This window comes from Barbus barbus, assembly GCF_936440315.1.
Source record: "Barbus barbus genome assembly, chromosome: 12".
Lineage (NCBI taxonomy): Eukaryota > Metazoa > Chordata > Actinopteri > Cypriniformes > Cyprinidae > Barbus > Barbus barbus.
This window is the reverse complement of record NC_136740.1, coordinates 8,812,545-8,835,861: the sequence shown is the minus strand read 5'-3', so window position 1 is coordinate 8,835,861 and position 23,317 is coordinate 8,812,545. Positions and strand designations below refer to the sequence as shown.

Here is a 23,317-nt window from a genome sequence, read left to right as displayed (position 1 = left end):
ACCAAATTTGTATGCCCCTGATAGCAGTAGACTGAGGACAAACATTACTAAAACAACAGATCAAACAACAGTGGTAAGCGAATCATTCTTCAATCACGGTGAGTAATGGCTCCTTTTCCTGCTATTGTTGTTTGCACTGTTTGCCACATGTAAAGTTTATCTCTCTCTGTTGGCGACGAGGGATTCACAACTTTTGTTGAGGACAGTAAGAATATGAGGGCTGTAGATACTGCTTTGGATGCGACTAGCTCAGGGAGTCCTGTACATTGTTCGGTTACTGGTAGAGTCACAGTCTCACAGTCACCAACTGGGTGACTGTGAGTCAGCCTAGTCGCGGGTCAAAACACCACTCTTCCGTTCCGATCAAAACATCAAACGGGTTCTCCCCACCCACTGAGAAATCTGATGAAAGTGCTGTAGTTATTGGTGATTCTATTGTACGAAACATGAAAATAGAGACACCAGCCAACATAGTCCAATGTTTACCGGGAGTCAGAGCGCCTGACATCTTAGCAAATTTAAAAGTGCTGGCTAATGCTAAAAGTGAATTCAGTAAGATTGTTATTCACGTCGGCGCTAATGATGTTTGACTTCGCCAGTCGGAGATCACTAAATATTATGTTAAAGAGGTGTGTGAGCTTGCAAGTACGATGTCAGACACTGTAATATGCTCTGGTCCGCTCCCTGCTTACCGGGGTGATGAGATACATAGCAGACTCCTGTCACTCAATGGCTGGATGTCTAAGTGGTGCCCACAGAATAACATAGGTTTCATAGACAATTGGAAGAATTTTTGGGGCAGACCTGACCTGTTGAAAAGAGATGGTCTTCATCCCTCTTGAGGTGGTGCCGCTCTTCTCTCTAGAAATATGGCACATAGTCTTAGAGTTCATACTTGACTAACTGGGGCCCAGGTCAGGAAGCAGACAGACTGGCTAAACCGACCGTCAGCTAGTCACCTCACGCCACAGAAGTCAGTTAATTCTCAGCACATAGAGACTCTTTCACCTAGATATCACACTATAGAGACTGTGTCTGTTCCCCGAACTAGAAAATACAGAAAACACCCAAACCAAAGTAAGAGTAACAATTTATTTGATGATCAACAAATAAAAAACAGATATAATACAGATAAACAAGTGATAAAGCTTGGCTTATTGAATATTAGATCCCTTTATACAAAATCACTTTTTGTAAATTATATGATCACTGACCATAAACTAGATGTGATTTGTTTGAAAGAAACCTGGATAAAACCAGATGACTGCATTACTTTAAACAAGTCTACCCCCCAAGATTACAGTTACAAACATGAACCACGTCCAAAAGGTAAAGGGGGAGGTGTTGCAAAAAAACGAAAGAGATTCGTTGGGATCAGCATTTATAGACATTCTAAACTTCATTGGTGTTAAACAACACGTTTCAGGACCTACTCATTGTCAAAATCATACTCTAGATTTAAAACTGTCATATGGAATTGATGTCAGTGGCGTTGAAATATTGCAGCAGAGCGATGAGATCTCAGATCATTATCTAGTTTTGTGTATATTCCATATAGCTCAAGCTGTAAAGCCAACTCCTTGCTACAAATATGGTAGAACCATCACTTCTACCACAAAAGACTACTTTATAAATAATCTGCCTGACTTATCTCAATTCCTCAGCATATCCAATAGCTCTGAACAACTTGATGATGTAACAGAAACTATGGACTCTCACTTTTCTAGCACTTTAGATATGGTTGCTCCTTTACGCTTAAGGAAGATTAAGGAAAAGAGTCCAACACCATGGTATAATGAGCACCTTCCGGCCCAAAAGAGAGCAGCCCGGAAAATGGAGTGCAGCTGGAGAAAAACTAAATTAGAGGTATTTTGTATTGCTTGGCGGGAAAGTACCCTATCCTACAGAAAAGCATTAAAAACTGCTAGATCTGCTTACTTTACGTCTCTTTTAGAAGAAAACAAACACAACCCCAAGTATTTATTTAATACAGTGGCTAAATTAACACTTTAACCTTCAACCCCATTTAGGGCCTCGCAGGTGAAAATAACCTACCTGAATTAAAATGGTAACAGTTTGTGACAAAGTGTGCTTACACAAACAAATTAGGTATCTTTGGAAAGAAGAGACTCTGGGCTTTACTATCTATCATCCAGAGTTGATAATGCTCAAAAAGATAAAAAGTTATAGACACTGACGTGCCTTGAAAAATATTTTTCCACACTGAATGTTTTTTTATTTCATATACAAATACATGAAATAAGTCCTGGAGCAATCCAGAAAAGTAATGGATCGAAAGCCATGTGTCTCATCAGTTCATATTTCAAATTTGAAGAAGATACCATGAAAAATGAGATTCCTGCAATATTTTTTCTGAAACTATTTATAGTCCCCCCACCCCCCTGTTTGAGGAAAAATAACCACCAAATGGATTGCAGAATTATACAAGCTATTTTAGTCATTATACATGTTCCTGCATAGTTTTTCAATTATAAAATAATAGACAGATTTATTTGAGCACTAAAAAATACAAAAATAATTATTTGAGTAATAAAAAAGGAAAAAAAATAGAAAAAAATGCTTTGTATATAGTATGTATACTGAAGTATTCTTCGTTATTCGTTATTACAATGATAAATATCACTGCCAGACGTGAAGTGATATTGCCAGACATGGTCATAGAGTCAGTAAACACACGCTGATGTGCTTCCATTCAGATTATAATCAAACAGATGGGCCATATAATCAATAATAGCTGATCAATGAATCACAATGATAGCCGTCATAGAGTCGCTAATAAACACGCTGATGTGCGTCCATACAGATTATAATCATGCAGACACGGCCACATTCCCCACACAATACACACACACACATATAAAAAATGTAGAAGAAAAAAAAAACAGTTTTTTATGGATAAAGCAGATCGCTAAGTTATGCCCCGCTCAGATGACAGCGTGCGTCACAGAAGCGTCACTGCCGGCAGGAGGGAGCGCCAAATTCAAATAATCTATATTCCGCTTTTCTGAGACTTTTTTTTCCGTAGACGGTCTCATTATGTTTGTAAGACCGTATTCTACAAAATCGTTTTGTTTTTTTACCACCAAGACGCTGTTTTTGAGCGTAATTTATTCCATAACGGACGCGAACAATAACTCTCTGAAGAAATGAAACGTAAACAAAGGAATATTCATCCTTATTACAACGTTATTGTTTCGCTGGACTAAAAGTGCTCGCTGGGATGTTTTTCTGTGGACCCTTACCTCTCTAACTAAACTGGGATTTCAGCAGTGGACGCGTTTGTGGCTCGTTATTACAATGATAAAGGTACGTACGGCTTTTTTACTCTGCGTGTTTGGATGTGTACTGCTTACACAAATGTAGCAAATTTGTGCCACTCATTCCTTATAAGCTTTCCATCGAAAAACAGCGATCTGTCGTCGATGCTTGAGGCTTAGACCCTCAGAATGATATAGAGTTTGACAAGATTAACTTTGTCCCGTTTCATTTATTCTATTAGAAAACAATGACACATGCAAACAAAGAGCGTTCAGTGCGAGGTCGCTCTGGTGCAGGCTAACAGGTTAACAAAAAATATAACATCAGCATGTGCAGACATTACCCAGCAGCACAGTAGTAATGACTTTATGAACTACTTTACTTCCAAGATCGAAACTATTAGAGATAAAATTGTAACCATGCAGCTGTCAGCCACAGTATCGCATCATATAGATCCCCTGAGGAACAATTCCACTCATTCTCTTCTATTGGAAATGAAGAATTGTATAAACTTGTTAAATCATCTAAACCAACAACCTGTATTTTAGACCTTGTTCCATCTAAGCTCCTAAAAGAGGTGCTTCCAGAAGTAATAGATGCTCTTCTAAATATTATTAACTCATCACTGTTATTAGGATATGTCCCAAAAACCTTCAAACTGGCTGTTATTAAGCCTCTCATTAAAAAAACCACAACTTGACCCCAAATAATTAATTAATTATAGACCGATCTCGAATCTCCCTTTTCTGTCAAAGATTTAGACCATATAATAGTACTGAGACTGCTCTCATTAGAGTTACAAACGACCTGCTTTTATCATCTGATCGTGGTTGTAGCTCTCTATTAGTGCTACTGGATCTTAGCGCCGCGTTTGACACTATCGATCACAACATTCTTTTAAATAGACTAGAAAATTATGTTGGCTTTAGAGGAAGCGCACTGGCATGGTTCATATCGTACTAATCTGACCGCCATCAATTTGTGGCAGTAAATGAAGAGGTATCATACCAATCACAAGTACAGTATGGAGTACCTCAAGGCTCAGTATTTGGCCCCTTACTTTTCACACTTTATATGTTACCCTTGGGAGATATCATTAGGAAACATGGTGTTAGCTTTCACTGTTATGCTGATGATACCCAGCTCTATATTTCTTCGCGACCTGATGAAATTACCAATTAGCAAAACTAACTGAATGTATAGTTGATATCAAAAACTGGATGACTAGCAATTTCTTACTGCAAAATTCTGAAAAAATAGAGGTGTTAATTATTGGACCAAAAACTTTTGCATGTAATAACCTAGATCACTGTCTAATACTTGATGGCTGCTCTGTAAATTCTTCGTCATCAGTTAGGAACCTAGGCGTACTTTTTGATAGCAATCTTTCCTTCGAAAAACATGTTTCTAGCATTTGTAAAACAGCATTTTTCCATCTTAAAAATATATCTAAATTACAACCTATGCTCTCAATGTCAAATGTAGAAACATTAATTCATGCATTCATGACCTCGAGGCTAGATTATTGTAATGCTTTATTGGGTGGTTGCCCTGCACGTTTAATAAACAAACTCCAGCTGGTTCAAAATGCAGCAGAGTTCTTACTAGAACCAGGAAGTATGACCACATTAGCCCGGTTCTGTCAACACTGTACTGGCTCCCTATTAAACATTGTATACATTTTAAGATCTTGCTAATTACCTATAAAGCCCAGAATGGTTTGGCACCTCAGTATTTGAGTGAGCTCTTATCGCATTAGTCCTTCACGTCTGCTGCGATCTCAAAACTCTGGCCATTTGATAATACCTAGAATATCAAAATCAACTGCGGGTGGGAGATCGTTTTCCTATTTAGCACCCAAACTCTGGAACAATCTACCTAACACTGTTCGGGAAGCAGACACACTCTGTCAGTTTAAATGTAGATTAAAGACCCATCTCTTTAACCTGGCTTACACATAATACACTATCGCATTTCTATAATTCAAATCCGTTAAAGGATTGTTAGGCTGCATTAATTAGGTCAACCGGAACCGGGAACACTTCCCAAAACACCTGATGTACTTGTAACATTGTTAGAAGAATGGCATCTACGCTAATATTAGTCTGTTTCTTTCTTATTCTAAGGTCACCGTAGCCACCCAGATACAGACTGTATCCAGATCAGATGGTGGATCAGCACCTAGAGATAACCTCTACAGCCAGGACATCTAGATGAGCCCCAGAGACTGATCCCTAGTGAAGACCCTGTCTCCAAGACGGCCATCGGGACAAGACCACAGGAACCAGATGAGTCCTTTGTACAATCTGATTCTGCTTTAGCCTAGATTTAAACTGCTAAAACCACCCAGCTTTATATCAAGCCGATGTAAAGCTGCTTTGACACAATTTGCATCGTTAAAAACGCTATACAAATAATATTAGAAATAGTAATTGGTATTAAGAAATAATATTGACTTGACTTGACTAAAAGAAGTAAGGAAATGGAAGTGAAATGAAGTTACAAACTAGTTTCAAATTTGTGTCATCTGTATGCCATTTGAATATGTGAAAACGCAAATAAGATTGCATATCTAAAGCAAAGGGCAATTTTTCTGTAAATAACCAGCGACTTCTGTCTCTGTTCTATCTCTCAAACAAAGTTATTGCATTGCTTTAAAATGCTTGTTGGAATACAGACAAGTCATATGGACTGCTTTCATGATACCTTTGTGAAGCTTGACACAATAGTATGTTTTTGTTATATGGAAAGAACTGCTTGGACATCTTTCAAAACATCTTGATTTGTATAATAAAAATGTAGTATGAGTTTAAAATCACATGAGGGTGAGTAAATGATGACCAAAACTATTTCTTTATGTGTCTGAGCACATATGCTAACTGCTAGGCTACAACTCTGACAGGTGTTTGTTTCCAAAACATAGGAACTTTTTCCATTGCAAATCTGGAAGTCATTGGAATCTTTCAGAGTCCCGAAGAGCCTCCAGAGCATAGCTAAGTCTTATTTACCAAGAAAAACAAAGATTAGTTAGCAATCAGATTGCTATAAGCAAATGAATGCATCAGCCATGAGATGTTCCAGTCTGTCCCAAAATAGATATATTAAGTTACATAACACAATTATATTGTCACGCAGGAGCCTTTTTCCCGACAGCGTCAAAAAAAGAACATATTAAGAGAATGAATGTCTTCAGTTTGTTAATTAATCAGTAGGTCAAGTTACTGATGATACCAGATTGTGACAGAATTGGCATTAATGAAACCAACTAATATTACCACACCTAGTTTTCCAGTCAGTAATTAAAGCTGTTAGAGGTAAGGAATGGTATTAACTTTCAGTTCCAGGCTAAGACCCACACTTCCTGTCTTTCATCGTTCCTGTTTTCCAGTGTGCTCATGTCTCTGAGTCACAAAGACTGAATAGACAAGTGTTTTAGGGAATAAAGTGCCAGTCCTACTGCCCGGTATAGTTTCTTCACATTTTTAAAAGGAATCTACTGGTTTATATACAAGTGTCAGCTTCATTTATGTTCTGAACTGTATGTATAAATAATGTTTTATATATCTGTCCAAGGACGCCCTGCAATACCTTTCCCCAAGGCCCCAAGGGTTGAAAACCTTGTAAACAGATTAATCCCTGAATGCTATTTTACATACTGTAGGTAGATATTGCTGTAGAGAAGGCAATGAATATGTCTATGTGTGCTTTTGGGACTCTTGTTTTTCAAATTGGCAAGGAAACCAAGGAAAAAAAGTAACTGTGATGAAGTGTGAAACATGTGATTTATGAAAAAAAAATGGTAAATAGAATTTGTGATCAGTATATTTTATATTCTCGATATATATATTCTTTTCATTTCTACAGTCATACACTAAAAGCACATTTTCCTTGAGGTGTGCCTTTTAGCCCCGTTGTACCCTGTTATTTACCATGTAATTTACAAGATGCTTGTTGTAAATTATCCGTTGAAGAATGTGTGTAAATGATGCATGGGAAAAAAAATCTGGTTTGACAGGATGACCTCAAAATGCTTTGGAAAATGCCATTGTCATCGGTGGTCCTGCGACCTTATAATCCTCCTCTGGCCCGGAAAAGCATTGACTGTAAGTCATCCATTGATGAGCATGACAGGTTCACCCTCCCTCCTCCCCTCAGGTTTACAAATGCCTTTTTAATGGCCAGACTCCTCCTCCGAGTTGTTGCGTGCTGTAGGCTAAGACCTGACTTCACCTCAAATGAGACAGTGAGACAAAACCAGAGCAGGAACAATCAGAGTACTCTGGAAAAACATTTCTTTTTTTCTATAAGACACTGCCAGGCGACCATGGGATTCTAGCTAACCCCTTTATCTCTCCTGGCTGCCTGCCTGGGTAACTGTGCTGATTCATGAGTCAAGCATCAAACGCTCCTTGTTGTCTAATTATTGTGTCAGATTGGGTTAAACAAATTCAGTGGAAAGTGTGGCTTGACTGATTGAGTGGCTTGATTGGACTGCATTCCACATCTATTAGACTAATATTTCCATTTATCTACAGAAATCTTCAAAAATTATCAAAGATACCAATAATATTATTTTTAGAAACCTCTAACATTTATGGAAGCTTGTTTCCACCTCTGAATAAATATTAGCAAAATTTAACAGCGACTTTTTATCTCACAATTCTGAGAAATTCTGATAAAAAGTAGCAGTTACCTTACATAAAATAAAAACTGTACGAAACCCCATACATGACATGCAGGAAAAAATTTAAATCCCTCGGTTTACTAAATTGTCCCTCATTTTCAGTAAATTGCTTGCTTGATATAATTTGTTCCCATGTTTTATGTAAATCATGCAAAATAATTTGTTCTACTTCCTGTCTGCATTCTCATAAACCTGTTGCTGCTGTTATATTATATTATGGACAAAGACACTTTAATTGGGTTTAATTTGAGTTGCGAATGAGTTATAGAGACATTCTCAAAAGCCTTGCAGCACTGCATTTTAAGTGAGAGGCACCTACATCAGTTTATGAGAATACGGACAGGAAGTAGAACAAATATTTATTTTGTGTGCACAGTTTACTTAAAACGAGAGCACAAATTATAATTTTGTGAGCACAATTTACTTATATAGCACTGTAGCACTCTCTATTCTAATTCTATTCTTTAAAAAAATCTTATGCATATCATGCATATCATTTATCTTTTGTTGATTTTGATTGCTTCCATTGTCCTCATTTGTAAGTCGCTTTGGATAAAAGTGTCTGCTAAATGACTAAATGTAAATGTAAATGTATATCGGGCGCATGATTTACTTAAAATGAGGCAACGAATTAGTAAATTGTGCACGCAATTTACTTCCCTCCCCCCCTGCATGTCATGTCGGGGCTCCATACCCCTGGGAGTTATAAACTAAGAATTGCATGATATAAAGTTGTAATTGCATTTTTTTCCTTCGAATTGGACTTTATATCTCACAATAATGAGTTTATATCTCAAAATCCCAAAACAGAAATCAGAATTTAGAGTTTACAATGTACTTACAACTTTACATCTTGCAATTCTAACTTTATTTCTTGCAACTGCGAGTTTATATCCTGCAGTTCTGAGAATAACGTATGGTGGCCGAGAGAGCTCAACGCTTTGCAAATAGCAATTAAGAAATTAACTTTCGTCAATTTGACAACACACGTGCTGCAAATGCTCACAAAAAAAACAAACAAAGAAACGCACTGCAAATGCTCACAATACAACCAAATTAATTTTATTTGCAGTGCGTTTCTTTGTTTGATTGTGTTGTGAGCATTTGCACCACCTGCTGTCAAACTGATGAAGATGTTTTCTTGATTTGCTGGTGCTTTTTCTATTTGCATGTGTTTTCTGAAGTTGCAGCACGTTGAGCTCTCTCGGCCACTGTAAAAAAGTCAAAATTGTGAGTTTACATTCTGCAAACCAAAAATTGTCAGAATTGTGAGATTTTATTTATTTTTTAATTCAGTGGCAGAAACGTGCTTCCATAAAAATGTCTTAACACATTATATCAACAATTAAACAATTCAAACAATCCTTTGTTTTTTTATTATTTTATTATTATTTTTTTGTTTTGTTTTTCACCATATTTATCAGCCATTACTTTTGGGTAGTACTGACAAGTGTCAAACAGACTATAATAATGTCTTCTATCTATTGTGACAAAGACAGTGTTTTTGACATGGACACTCCTATCAGATGACACAACTCCAAAAATGTAACTGCGACCATATGATTAACCCTGAGCTAAAATAAGCCAGCACTGCCTTTTGGTTACAGTGTCATTTCTGGTGGGCCAAAAAGTGCTGAGCTTGCTTCACAACTCTGACTGTAGTCTTCACCACACTGAGGTTTTAATGAACTACAAAAACAACTGATCATCATCTAAACACCCCCACACAAAGGAGGAGAGGACAGAAAGAAAGAGAAAAAAAACAAGGTCAAATAAGTAAGTAAACTATTAATAATAATATCATTATTAAGTTACATAAAGTGACGACTTATATTAATATAATGGCTTACGGAAATTTTTAAGCTTTAACAAGTTTAAATGCTTTTTAGAAATAGTTAAAAATGCCTTAAAATGCAGTGGGCTCAAAAAGTCTACGACCCTGTCAGAAATGGTGGATTTATACAAATACAAAAGTTATCTGGATTTGGAAAAAAAATGTAAAACAAAGGAACCAATTTAAAAAAAATAAAAAATTTTAATCCTTTGAGTCTCAGTCGGCATATTTCTTTGGCAAAAAGGCTTTCTTTTTCTTCTGGGCCAGCAAGCGGAGGAACAGAGGATCTATATATAGATCACACGGACACTATCAGTGTGGATGAATCCATGCTGTCCAATACTTTGGCCATTCATCTAGCTCTCAGCCACACATGTAGGCACTAACAATTCAGTCCTGAATGGACAGCCTCTTTAGCCTTTGGTATCCAACTGAGATAAAACCAAAGAGCCAAATATTTCCCCAATTGGACCAGGGAGTTTAATTGTGTCCTTGGGCCGCAGGGCCACTCATTCAGCCCAACAGCAGATCATTGTCCATTTGGGGATGAAAACCCAGCACACAAAAAGAATGACATCATTACTTTTGATTTAACAGTCGTTTCAGGGTGAGCAGCACTGTACCAATTCTTCTCATTCATGCCACCCAGACACTAACTCCTCCTCTCCATAACCAGAGGAACTAAAGGCCATTCACTCACATGGCAGAGATCCATTTCACAGTTTAAGGCTTTACACAAAGAGATTCTGATTGATGTGTGATGAAATCTAAATATGTATGATGCAAGCTGGGTCAACTTCCACTAGCTTAACCTTCATCTGTCACATGGCTTGTTACATGTAGGAGCTTAAAGTGGATATCCGTTGCCCTTTGGATGTCTCCAAAAGAAAATGAACTTGACAAAGTCTTATACAAGAGCTTTAGCCAACATAGGCTCATTAGAAATGTGTGCCTCTGCCTACATTTCTGTAAAACTCAAAAAAGTACCTATACACACAAATCACTGCAGTTTCCAGTTGAAATGAACACTAGAGGCATTAAAACTCTGAAAACTTTTATTCCTTTTCACACAAAATATGATTTGCAGGTCCACTGTTTCGATTAATGAAGCCTAATTTTCGCATTATTACTTGAGGAATATTATGTTATGAATTCAAAACAATTTTAACATGCTGCAAGACCGTAGTTCATCAAAACTGCTCAAATCTGCATAAGTTAAAATAGCATGGCTGCATCAACAAATGCATTTTTATATCACTTTTGCATTTGTTAACACTATCGGGTAAGTTTAAGATTGGGTTTGTCGTAGGGAATGTACAACCAGTGCATTAACTTTTAGCGACACTCATCGGATATTTGAATTATGAACTACCGCAATACATCCTTGAAGCAACGTAATACAAACACAGCAATATGTGCCTATATCAACGTAACAAAAACATGCCAGGGTCACATATTGAGCCTGCGTTTTAACGCCACTCACTGGACGTTTCACTTTGAAACTGCAGCGAAACGTGCAGTAAGGTACACAATAACAGTGTTGCAGAAATGTATTTAGAGACATGTATTTCAAATGAGCCTGGGTTGGCTTTAGAGTCATTCTTAAATTTGAACTTGAACATGGTCAGACTTTTGGCTTTGATCCCAGTATAACACATAAACCTTACAATACTTACCCTCGTGTCCTTCCAAACTTATATGACGTTCTTCTTCTGCAGAACTTGATGCACAAGGTTTGACATTATACCATGTTTGAGGTTTGTGTTTGATGTAGTCTGCATGCAGTTTATGTGCACTAATCAATTTATTTGATTTGTACAGATCCTCAAAGGCAGGTTCCTGGTGATCTTTAGTCCTGCAGAGTTTAGCTTCAACCCTAATTAAACGCATCTGATCCAGCTAATCAAGCCCATCAGGATTATTTGAAAACTACAGGTAAGTGGGTTGAAGCATGGTCGGAACTAATCTCTGCGGGACAGAGTTTGACAACCTTGCCCTACAACAAGAGAAATATTGAAAAATGTTTTAGCTGTTGTGGTCCGTATTATGAAATCCAGTTATCACTTTGAATTAACAGTTTGAAATTTAAGTATAAACAGATTGAAAGTTTATCCACTCTCAAATCCGTGGAGCAACCTAAAGGGACACAGTGATGGAAACAAGCATGAGATGGGAGAAAAAAATGGATTTAAACGTTTTTGTGTTCGTAGCCTCACAAAACCAACCTAGTCTCATGGCATTTACATACCTGGGTGCACATATTACTGCAGTTTCAGTTTCCTAAATAAATAAACACTAGAGGCAGTTAAACTCCGACACCTTTTACTCCTTTTCACAGTTTTGATTAATAAAGCGTATTTTTCACACAATTACTTTAAGAATATCATGTTACGACTTCAAAACAATATTAATATGCTGGGAGATTTGAAAACTGATGCTTTTGAATGTTAGCATCGCACATATCCAGCCTCGTATCTATGGGTTTTCATAGACAGAGAGTTTGTTCAGTAGCTCACGGAGTATGGAGCCGTACTTAGAAGGCGAGGAGCTCCGGTTCAAATCCAGTGTAACTATGGTTCAACAAAACAGTTCAAATCTGCATAAAAGGAAGTTGAAATGTCACGGTTGCATCAATAAATAAGTTTTTATATCAGTTTTGCATTTGTTAACACTATCGGGTAGGTTTAGGGTTGGGTTTGGTGTAGGGCATATTTCCAACACGAGCATTAACTTTTAGGGACAGACCCTGGATATTTGAATTCTGAACCGCCGGAGTACGTACCTGTAGCAACGTAATAAAAACGTGCCAGGGTTCACGTATTTAACCTGTGTTTTAGCCCCACAGTGGACATTTCTCTTTGAAACTGCGGCGAAACATGCAGTAAGGTACGTAAAACGGTGTCGCACAGAAAGTGCACAGAGGTACGTATTTTTATGAGAGCAGGTTGCACAAAGCCCTACCTCATTACTTTCATTACTAGTTGTACATTCAAGAATGTAAAGTTTTGTCGTTCTTGTTTGTGGAACACAAAATTTTGCAAGCAAACACAAAATTATTTCAATATAATTTTTCCTTCCATATCATATTTTTTCCATCACTATGTCCCCTTAGGGTGCTCCACAGATTTGAGAGGGCATAAACTTTCAGTCTGTTTAAACTGTTCATTCAGAGTGATCACTGACTTTATACAGTAATATGGACCAAAACAGCTGAAACATTTTTCAAAAATTCTTCCGTTGTATTTCAGAGATGAATGAAAACCATTAAGTTTGGAATGACATAAAAGTGAGTAAATGATGACAGAATTTTCCTTTTTAAATGAACTATTCCTTAAACAAATGTTATGAATTAATAATGAGCAATGGTCAAAGACCCATGGGATTATTTGGTTGTTCTTTCATGAACAGATGGTGATGTGGGACAAAGCTATAAAACATTTCAAATGATTGGCTTGTCTCGCTCAGGCACCACATCAATCACATTGGTTTAAAGGGTCATATATTTCATTTTCCAACTCAAATATCATGTTTGCTGATGAGAAAAAAAATGGCATTGCAACTCAATCATCTTCAGATAAAACAAACTTCTTTGTCCCAACAAGTACTGAAATATCTGTGAGCCACGTACTGGGGGTGTGTATATGATATGTGTTTACTTTTTCCATAAATTATTTCAAATTTCCTCCAAGGATTAAACAGTTAACCTCTGGCCTGTGATACAGCTGAACCTTTTTGAAGGGTCCAGCTCTCAACCATCATTAACCAGAGTACTTGGATTATGAATGGGGTGAGGAACCGACTGGAATGAGGCTCTCAAACAGCCAGCAGAAGAATGAGGCCAAAGGTGAAAGTGCTTTCAAATTTAAAACATGGAATTCTGTACAGTACTGTCCACTCTGCTTCAGTAAGCCACCATCACATATGAAATCAAGGCTGTGAGAGATAGGAGTACAGTGTGTTCGATGGATTGCACTGTTATTTACCAACATGTCAACTGTTCATCTGTTGATAAATCTTTCCAAAAAACTTTTAGTGGACAAAAAAAATTCTGAAAGTTGTGAGCTTTGAAAATTTTATTCGATCAAGATCCTTTACACAGTGCATGACATTTCATAAAAAAGAACCAACAAGAACATAGCACATTTTGGCTTTCCCGCATTCTCTTTTTCTCTGTCCTATTTTTTTCTTTTCTTTTCTTTTCCTCTGAAAGACATGCATTCCTGCACTCCAGATGAGAGCATAAAGGCTGACGGCTACGTGCCGTATGCGTGACCTACATGAATCCAGCTGCTCTGTGATGACAACTCTGAGCTCCTCAGCTATAAGTCTTCAAAATGCTGACAAAGCAGTTCAGGGTAGAATCACTAACCCTGGTGAACAGGAAGGATTTAAACTATAAGGAAAATAGCAATGAACTAAGAATCGTTTGTGGATAATAGTTTGAAAACTGCATGCTGTATCTCTTTCGGTCTAGATTTATTAAATTTGACCCTGTAAATACATATTGAATCATATTTCTCTAGTCCCTTATAATTGAGTGATCTTTAGAGGTTACAATGTGACCGCAGGTCATGTTCAGGAATGTGCTATAGTCCTCGGGTCAGGGAATCAGGTTGGGGTGTTTTTAGGTTCACTGGGGTCAAGATACCTTTAGGACAATGGTTTATGGCAGTGCACCTCAGCAAGACAAAATTAGTATATTGGCAGTGTGTACTCTACTGTATGTCTTGTTTTAATTAGTGTCCTTCTGAAGGAACTGCTTAAATCACTGCTCTTGGTCACAACTGTACTTAGCAGCCAGTAATCCAGGCAGGTTGCGACTTGCTCAGTGGGCTAAAGGATAAAATTGGCTCTTTGACTCTGAAGAAGCCTTAGACTAAACCACAACCTGGCCAGTCTCCAAGCCAGCATCTGTCAACAGCTCTGTTGTGACTGGTATCAGCCCAGCATAGAGAATCAAATCCACTCTGCAGATTTTATGCCCAGGAGCTCATCTGGATGTGTGATGTGGCACGTACACACACACACACACACACACACCACCGGCTTAAACCGGCACATACTGCATCATCACACAGGTGACCGGGAGGGTGAAAAGCTATCTGTAATACACTTACGTGTTACAGTTCTTCCTTGCTATGTAATTTAGGTGCAATATAAAAGGAACACCTGACACACATTTCTCAGAATAACCTTTCATAATCCTACACACAGCTCAGATCTGAGCTCATTTTTCTTGATTGTGTAATTTCTATCTTCTGAATAACATGTCATATAGCAACCCTGCATTTACAAAAGTACCAAATGATGTATAACCATGGTAGTACCATATTATTTCTTGAACTATGTTGGAGCACAAAATGGCATGGTATATGAATATGTATTGTTAGAATATAAATTGGTTCCACTTTATTTTGGTACTCCACTTAAGACATTCTACATTCAACTTTAAGTAACTTTGAAACTACATGTCAACTAACTGTCAGTAGAGTATTAGTAGACAGTTAGGTTTAGGGTAATAGACTAAGTTGACATGTTCATGCAGTTACTTATAGTCGGTAGAATATCTGTAAAATAAAGTTTTAACAGATATTAAGCAGACAGTCTACTAATACTCAAATGACTGGTAGTTGACATGTAGTTACAACATTACTTGCAGTCAGCAGAATGCCTAAAGAGGACTATCAAAATAAAGTGTTACCTATAACTATAATTTACAAACAAGCTTCATTGTACTTTTTTTTTGGTATCACAGTACACAAATTTTAGTATCATGGTCCATATTATATTTCAAAGTACAATAATATTATAGTCTGATAACATCAATGTAACATACTATTGCCACAGTATTATTTTGTAAGAACAAGTATTAACTTGGTTTTATGGAAAGTATGGTAAAACCATGTTATAGACACCACAGTATTCCTCGAAATACATTAAAACACATTGTATAAATACCATGGTATATATACTGTAATCAGTTCCCTGTACCACGGTTTACAGTATATCAATGTACTGTGTTATCACCATAGTAAAACAGTGTTTTTTGCATGTGTACCATATATTACATTCTTTCAGGCACCATGGTACCATGACATATGCACATGTTATCCATAAAGAATCATTGTTAATACCTAAGAATTATGATTTTATGAAGATGGTACTATGGTAATAGACCACAATGAATGTTTAGGTCATGTATCGTGGTAATACCATGGTATTTTTTGGCATAGTTTGTAGTACAACGTAAATATGGTAGTCACAAAGTCACATTTTTTTTTAATGTACTATGGTAATATGTCTTTGAAACAGCGGGCATATTTCTGACACTAGTCCTTTTATCTGTCGCATAATGAAACACACATGGAACTCTTTTCTGAACAAACAGAGGCCTGGGGCTCCTCAGAATACGAGAGTTGTATTTACCCCTCTAAGACCATGAGATGAACCAGTTGTGAGTTCAATGCACAAAGCTGGAGGATCAGAAAATGGATTACAGCACATCCCTTTAATAAAGATCCGAACTGTCTTGGCATCATAGGACCACATGTTTGGGTGAATAGTATCATAACATGCACACGCATAACATGCCATGCATAGTGGTGTAACCACAACCTTATGGCTAAACCTTTGAGGTGGCAAAACTTTAGGTTCAAGCCATGCAAGATTTGAGTTATTACCACTGTGTCCTTGAGCAAGACACGGAACCCCTGGAATAGCTACAATGGTAAAAGGGTCTTTGAATGCAATGCATCTTGGAAAAATTATGATCACAATACTAAAACCACACTTTGTCAGGAACGCAAATGGCTACATTGCATGTGTAGTGTAAATGCTGATGCATGACAGCATCAGAGTATTGCCTACTAATGAAACATGAAATCATTGTACCGAAAAGTATTTTAAACTTTGCCTAAACAATATAAATACAGCAAAATGCAGCATTTCTTATTGGCTATGTGAGGTCCAACACATGAGTTTTAAATTGGTACTGTCCACCATTATTAAAGGGATAGTTAACTCAAAATGAAAATTCTCTCATCTTTTACCTCATTTCATTCCCAACCTGTATGTCTTTCTTTTTCATGTAGAATACAAAAGAAGACATTTTGAAAATTGTCTTTGAAATATCTTCTTTTATGCTCCACAGAAGAAAGACTGACAGGTTTGGAACAATTTATTGAATTATTCACTAAACCAATCTGTTAAAAATGCTGATTTATTCAGGAACAAAACACGTGGCTGTTTTTGTGAGTGAATCATTCGCTGAACTGATTTACTCAAATCACCACTAATGTCTTTCTGGGAGATGTGCAACTGTTTTGTTTTGTTGGTAACTTTGTTCATTGTCAAATCAAAAACAGACAAAGTAACTAGAAATATAGTGTATGTATCTATATGCAGCATTATTTGTAGAAACAAGATTAATATGGACAAATAAATTAATCCAATGGAAATGCATCAGTCCAAAACATATACACACAGGGAATACAACAAACTAAACAAGAAACATAATGACAATCAGAAAGCAGAGAAACAAACAAGAACACACTTAGAAACTGAAGCTGCATTTCAACTGACAGGGTCCCTACACATGGCATAGAACAGTACAGTACAGATAACTGTATGTGACAACATGTTCAATTTTTTATGCAAATATTGTTATTTAAAGACAATTTCTTGGACACACTAACTTCTCATTCATAAGAAACTAATGTAAGGGTCTCACGTGAGTCAACAACCTGATTGCAAGTGTGATAAAATATCAATGCAATGTCGCACTGCCAATCATGATGTTTTATCTGAATATCAGCACAGCTGTACCTGTTTTAATATTTGGAATAACGGCACTCTCTTCTCATGTGATATTGCTTAAATATCAACCCCTGCTGTGACAAAAACAGACATAATGACCTCAGACCAATTGGCAACCTCTGCCCATACCACACCTCAGCGACTACAGCAAACCCAACAAAGTAAGCACTTCTCCTCGTCCTATCTCAAGTTGTGCCGTATTGTGTGGGCTTGATGAGCCAGTGAGCCCTTCCCATTTCTGGGTTATTTCCAGCCGCTTACCTCACCCTAGAGTAAAAATGCATCAACACATTAAAGTGAGGTAAGATACTATTAAGCATATTGCTCATCCCTTTATTTTAGTTCCAGGCTTTCTCGGTGGGTGCCAGAACCTGATGTCAGTGAGTGCTTTAAATGGATTAAAGGCCTACATTTTACTCTCTCTCTCTCTGTCTATTTCTCTCTCTCTCTCTCTCTCTCTCTCTCTCTCTCTCTCTCTCTCTCTCGCTGTGCTGTTGTTGTGTTTCTGATAAGGGTAGAAGATTCTAGAATGGAATAAACCCTGCTACAAATCTGTTACAAATAAACTTTAAAATAAACTTGAGTCAGGTAGGAGACACAAGACATTTCTATGATTTCTGAATTTGCTGTGAAAGGGCCGGCTGGCTTGTGGAAGCGTTCTGGTTCACGTGCCTTCCGCGTGGGATCTGGGAGAGCAATGGGGGCCTGTCAGAAAGCGCCCGCAGCTCGGAAAATTCTGTAAACACAAAACGTCTTGTTTCTTACCGGGTAAGCAGGCCGTCAGACATCTGCACTTCTTTGAGCGTGCATTTGAGAAAAACTATCCAGGAGGTGCAAACCAGAGGCAGCTGTGGGAAGGTAACATGTAAAATAGTCCAGAAACCAGCTTCATAACACATCTGATTTTCAGAGTGCACTATGTTGCCTCTATACAACACTCTGCATACAATTACAGCGGTCCCAAAATGTATATGAAAACACATGCCAAACTTGAGTATGATGGCAGGAATGTAACAGCATTAATAGCAACTAATAGTTTCAATGGGGCATTTATTTTAAAGAAAGAAAGCACAGCTGTGTGAAAAAGAAGTATGCTTAATCGTACTTTTAGTGTACTTCAAATCACTTCAAAAGGTATATTTAAAAAACAAAAATAATGTGCAGATAATTTAATGAAATAAAAGGCTACTCAAGTGTACTTAAAGATAGTACACCTTCATTGACTGTTTCTCAAAACACTTAAGTACACTTTTAATAAGTGCAGTTTGTAATAATGTCAAATGTGAAGTTCTACTTATTAATCATTATGACTTATGACTTAAAGAGGTACACTTTTAAAGCACCTGTTTTCATTTTAAACTCTATTATGTTATTTGATTTTACATTTAAAGGTAATATATGTTAAATGTGCTAAATTTCACATTTATATATTAAAATGTTTACAAATATATTTAAATAAATGGCATGCAAGTTTTAATAGAAACGGCATGTTTTATTTATATTTTTATTCATATTTTATTTTATGTATATTTTAGTTTACCATAAATGCTTCTCAGCATATTCAGCAAGACACTTTAATCATATTTCAGAATCATAATCTTTCAAAGACAAAAGATGTAACTATGAAATGACATAAAAAGATGTAATAATAGGGATAGCTCACCCCAAAAAATGAAAAGTGTCATGCTGTTCCTATTCTATATGAGTTTATTTCTTCTGTTAAACATAAAATTAGATATTTTGAATAGCATGGGTAACCAAGCATTTGATGGATCCCTTTGGCTTCCGCAGTATGGGGGGGGTATGGAACTCAGTGGGGACCATCAATGTTTTTGTGTCCAGCAGAAAAAGATAAAATTCACACTTAAGTTAAATGTGAAATAAAATAACACATTACAGTTCAAATTAAATTTCCATCACAGTTACATACAGTGTTCCACAGGGGTCAGTGTTGGGTCCCCTTTTATTTATTATTTATATCTTATTCTTGGTCATATTTGTTTTGGCACTTATGGCATTAGTTTTAATTTTTTCGCAGATGATACACAATACATATCTACAAAACCCAATACGTAATATTGTTCATTCCTTTGTCAGCATAGCACTGAAGTCATTATTCAAGCTTTGGTAAAATCACACATTGATTTTTGTAACTATTTTATTTGCTGTTCCTAAAACAACAACTTAATTTAGAAGTTGACTGCACTGGCTTCCTGTACAGTATTATATCCATTACAAAATTTTGCTGCTCACCTACAAAACTCTTCATAATTTGACTCTTCTTTATCTATCTGACTTTCCTTCACTTGCTTTAAGATCATCTATAGCAGACTTATTGACTGCTCCAAATTTCAAGTTAATTTCATTTTTCCCTTTACTTGTGCAGTGCTGAAATTATGGAATTCTTTGACATTGCATATTTGCCAGCTGGGTTTTGCTTCCCATTTTAAAACTCAGATTAAAACTTATTTGTTTAGAAAAGCTTTTAGTAACTTGACTGATAAATTTGTATGTTTGTGTTTTTGCTGTAAGGTGTCATTGAGTGCCTTCAAAGGGGCCTATATTAGTATATTAATATAAATGTATATTAAGTATATTATTTTATTATTATGCAACACTGTAAATTTAGACAAAATATATTTGACACTGTCTGATTCTCAAATTTTGTAGAGTATTTCCTTATTTTTGTGAAGAGGTGATTTATTGTGAGTGAATGAATGAAAAAAATACTACACTGGCATAAATAAAACACAAAAAGTCATAAATAGATGTGAATAGTGAAAAAGAAACAAATGTGCCAAATTGCACACATGTGGTGAGACATGACTTTACTGAAAACAAATGCCATTAATTGACTTCTAAATCTGCCACTCTTTCTCAGGCCAGCTCTACTGCCTTACATTATGTCTACACTGAAAGCAACCAATGTTGCATCAAGATGCAATGTCCTTGAGGCTCTCTACAGTGGAAATACCAAGCTGCATATTACCGTGGGAAATTCCCTGATTATACACAATACTACTGACTGTGAGGTGGAGCTATGACAATCCTACTTTTTTCAATTAAATTTTTCATAATATTTTTTAAATGCAATGACAACGCACATACAAATTAGTAGATTGCAAATTGAAGCATAAACATCAGAAGGTGGCTTTGACGCAATAGTCAGAAGCTAATAAATATAATCAAGTCAAATGTACAGCAAAAAATTCAAAGATATTTCTTTTTTTTTATTATTATTATTATTAAGAAACTACCTTCATGGTCTTTTTGTCAAAACACCCGATGCACTATTACATCGTAAGAAGAATGGCATCTACGCTAATATTAGTCTGTTTCATTCTTATTCCGAGGTCACTGTAGCCACCCATAAGTCCTCTGCTCAATCTGACCTGTGTTGCAGCCTGGAATTAAACCACTCCATGCTGGTTTCACCTGGCCAGTGGAGAACTGGCCCCACAAACTGAGCCTGGTTTCTCCCAAGGTTTTTTTTTTCCTCCATTTCTGTCACCGATGGAATTTTGGTTCCTTGCCACTGTCACTTTGGCTTGCTTAGTTGGGGACGCTTGACTGATTGCACAGACACTATTAGAAGAGAGTAAAACTGGATGATGACATTACTGAATCATCAATGAATTGACTTTAACTGGAAAAAATACTCTTTGTTATTGTCCTCTTGCATTATTGACAAACTGTTTTCCTATTTGACACTGTAAAGCTGACACAATCTACTGTATAAAGTGCTATATAAATAAAGGTGACGACCAAAAAATTATTCAGAATTTTCTACTTTTGTTTTCCATGAAAGAGAGAAAAAATGTTGGATTGCACAAAAAATTTAAAAAAAGACAAGTCAAAAATATAAACATGGCATAACAATACACCTCAATCAGTGCTTCTAATAGCATACCCTGGTTAATTAGAATGGAGATGATTTAATTCGTATGTGTTGAGACGTGGTGCTCACATCCTTTGTAAACCCAATGTCAAGTCACAGGCCAAGCAACAAGTATGTACTCATTTCTCATATTCCAAAATAACGTCTGCACATTCACTTCACATACAAACAACATGCAATGTGCTTGATATCTTGATAACATTTATGAACATCATCAGTAACTGATGATTTGTCAGCTGTTTTAAATGACTTCCAGGCATTCTTCCAGGTTGTTTTCTCTTTTGGACAGACCAAAAGACTTCTCTAGCACTTAGACCCCTACTGGGTTCCATCCACAGGACAATAAAAGTAAAGAGAGAGGGATTAGAGTAATTGATTAATGTCTGTAGCGATTTTTACGGTAACATGGGGGCCGTGTTACGGTAACAGACCGTGGCCCCATATGGAGGTGGTTAGTCTGGAGCAATGACAAGGCTTTCCAGGAATATATCAAGGCCTCAGTCAGCTCACACGTGACAGCCAGGGGTCCAGAGATAGCTATATATACAGTACACGCACGCACAAAACAGATGCTCACACACAGAGATCCATACAATGTATACAAATGCATACAGGTGTCAGTACATCATTACAGACACACATGAAGAGTTCAGACGCAAAAGCCTCTAAGTGCTATCTGAAATTTTCATCTAAAATGAGCATTTTTATCTGGCTGCTATGTTTAGGTTCAGTAAATGTATTCTAATGGCAATATGTAGGTCCTTTTCTACGCAATTAAAGTGAAATAATTGAAAATAAATATAGGGACCTGATAAAAATGCTCATTTTAAAAGAAACGGCATTTAGAGGCTTTTGCATCTGAACTCTTCACATGCACACATATAGCATTGTGGTGCATATGGCATTTGCTCAGATAAGTTACATGGTGGTCCTTATATGTAGGTAGTTTGAGTTCATATCTGACTTCCATCATTTTCTGATCACACCTCTTTCTCTTTTTGCAGTATTTTCTTGCCACTTCTCATCTGTCCTATCCCATTAACGGCTATAAGTCCTTTATAAATTCCCCAAAAGATTTTTTTTTTTTTCATTTTGGATGAAGACATGATTATGTCGTAGGGGACATACATGTGGACATAACTTTTTATTACTACTGAAAGTGACTTACTGTAAGAATATATGAGTCACACTGTAGAGGAAGTGACACATTTCTTGGGAAACCAGTGTCTAGACACATGTTAAAGCAATACACCACACTGACCTGCAATTCAGCACGTTCGAAATTACATCAACAACCCTGTTATCCTAACAGTAACATTTACAAATTTAATAAAAAATCTTTGAGAAGCCTTTCAAAGTAACACTAAATAACCATACATAAAGATGGAATAACTCACACAGAAATGGCATCTGTCACTTTTTACCCAACACTAATGTGCTGTTAATTTCTCCACGGAACACAGAAGGAATGACATTTTTTAAGAAACTTCCTGCAACTCTTTTCCATAAATGACAGTCCATACTGACACCAGTTGCCCCCCCCCCCCCCCTCCTCCCCATAAAATAAATCAATTCAAATAAAACACTTTGATGCACCAAACTAAAGCCAATGACACTAAGCCATCATATGCATCAGAAGTTCTTTTGGACTACTATTATGGTTCTTTTTGGACTACTTCTCTGCTGATTCGTGGTTTCTGAAGCATGACTGTAGTCAGTATGAACTAATGCTTTATGAAAATGAGTTCTACAGATATTCTTCAGAATTTATCCTTTTGTGTTCCATGGAAGAAAGAAAATTATGCTG

The 23,317-nt window shown here is 36.7% G+C and overlaps 1 protein-coding gene across 4 annotated transcripts in view; it reads right to left on the bottom strand.

Moving 5' to 3' along the window:
* Positions 1-23,317, bottom strand: part of LOC306878374 (growth factor receptor-bound protein 10-like) — a 104,902-nt gene that overhangs the window by 18,236 nt on the left and 63,349 nt on the right. The window lies entirely within an intron of this gene.